Source organism: Bubalus bubalis, chromosome 7 (assembly GCF_019923935.1).
Source record: "Bubalus bubalis isolate 160015118507 breed Murrah chromosome 7, NDDB_SH_1, whole genome shotgun sequence".
Taxonomy (NCBI): domain Eukaryota; kingdom Metazoa; phylum Chordata; class Mammalia; order Artiodactyla; family Bovidae; genus Bubalus; species Bubalus bubalis.
This window is the reverse complement of record NC_059163.1, coordinates 18,464,397-18,466,509: the sequence shown is the minus strand read 5'-3', so window position 1 is coordinate 18,466,509 and position 2,113 is coordinate 18,464,397. Positions and strand designations below refer to the sequence as shown.

The 2,113-nt window shown below is 42.3% G+C and overlaps 1 non-coding gene across 1 annotated transcript; it reads right to left on the bottom strand.

Annotated features, from left to right (window-relative positions):
* Window positions 1-1,772: 1,772 nt before the first annotated feature.
* On the bottom strand, window positions 1,773-1,845 carry TRNAG-CCC. The gene has a single exon. It is a non-coding gene; the product is annotated as a tRNA-Gly (tRNA).
* Between the last annotated feature and the right edge of the window lie 268 nt (window positions 1,846-2,113).

Sequence of the window (2,113 nt, the reverse complement as noted above, 5' to 3'; positions counted from 1 at the left end):
AGTGACTGAACATTCATGCATGCAAGTGTGTATATGTATATAATGATTGGCTTCCTGGGTGGCTCAGTGGTAAAGAATCTGTCTGCCAAGCAGGAAACTCAAGTTCAATCCCTGGGTCGGGAAGATCCCCTGGAGATGGGCATGGCAACCCACTCCAGTATTCTTGCCTGGAGAATCCCATGGACAGAAGAGCCTGGTGGGTTACAGTCCATGGGGTCTCAAAGAGTTGGACATGACTGAGAGACTAAGCACACACAGGAAAAAATAAGAGTTCTATTTCTAAAAGACATTTGAAAATCAGTGATAAAAGATTCCAGAGGATTATGTGCTTGCCTGAGTAGCCAGAAGATAAACAGAGAAAAACTATGGGTGATGGTCTTTGAAATGCCTCTAGAAATTGCTATACTTTGGCTATCAAACTTGATACAATAAAAATTATATAAGAATAGCTAACAAGTATCAAGTACTTATTACATCCCCAGGACTATGCTAAGGGCCTCACATTGATGTCTCTTAGCGACACAAAGAGGCAGGTTATATTACAGTTCCCACTGAACAAGTAGGAAAATCTAGACTCGGAGAGACTAAGCTGTGTCCAAGATTACACACCCAAAAGGAATTAACAGGGTGGAATAACTCTTGAAACAACCTCAAAATCTCAGTGGTTCAGGTCATATTCACACAACAAGGCAATAAAGATGCTTCATGGAGAATGGTTACCACTGGCTGATTCAGGGAAACAGGCTTCTTCAGTTCTGTGACACAGCCCTGAGATGAATAAATGAATGAATAAATCCTCTGCTGGGTTTTCCTGTCTGGTCACCAGACAGATGGCAGAGAGCAGAGCATTGCATGGGAGGTTTTTAAGGGCAGAGCCAGAAGTGAGATGCACAATTTCTGCCCACATTCCTTTGGTCAGAGATCATCACAAGGGTGTGTCCAGCTCAAAGGGAAACTGAGAAATGTAGTCTGGCTCTGAACCCAGGAGAAAAGGGAAATTGGTTCTTGTCAATCTTTACCACAATGATAGGGCCAAGATTGGAATTCAAGAGCCTTGAGTCTTCCAGAGCCCACTGCAGGATGGAATTAACTTCTTTGCAGCCGTAAAATAAGCAGTGAGAAGAATGACCTCTAGGGCCATCACTTCTGATTCTGGATAATCCTTAAGAACATTGTATAGCGGATTCATTCATTTATTCATTCAACGTTTATTGAACACTCACTAAATACCAAGTGGGTATTCATTCATTTATTTATTCAAAATGTATTGACCACTGACTGTGTGCTGGGCTGTGGTTGGGGCAGCAACAAAAAATAAGACAGAAACCATCTGTGCCAACATGGAACTCACAATTAAAGGACTTGAATTTTATTTTTCATATAAGTCACTTTATTTTTTTCTACCAAATCAAGCAGTACCGTGTGCTTTATGCACTTTCAGCCTGTGTTTTTTAGCTGGAATCTGTAAAAGATAAAGGAAAACACACATTTTCCATGTAGGAATATATATGGAAATTCATGTGAAAGGCAGAGACTTTACTGTGTTTGTCTCTGTCTTCTGGCACCTAAAACAGAAACTGGCGTATGAATAAACAGCAGTGTCATGGAAAAAAGCACTAGCCTAGAAATCATGTGATTTAGGCTTTCTTCTCTTTTTTAAATATTTATTTACTTATTTATATATTTGGCTGGGCCGGGTCTTAATTGCAGCACGCAGGATCTTTCATCTTCATTGCAGCATGCAAGCTCTTAGCTGCTCATGTGGGATCTAGCTCCCTGACCAGGGATTGAACCCAGGCCCCCTGCATTGGGAGTGCAGTGTCTTAACCACTGGACCACCAGGAAGTCCCTTTGTTCTTGTTCTGCTACTCACTTCATGTATAAGTGGGGCATTTTTGCTCACTGAACTTTAAATCATCACAGTTTCCCAGATCGCTTCCATCTCTAAAACAGTAACTTGAACATTTTGAAGACATTTAGCCTGGTGGAGGGGCTTCCCAGATGGCGCTAGTGGTAAGGAACCTGCCTGCCAATGCAAGGGATTCAGTCCCTGAGTGGGGAAGATCCTCTGGAGAAGGGCATGGCAACCCACTCCAGGACTCTTGCCTGGAGA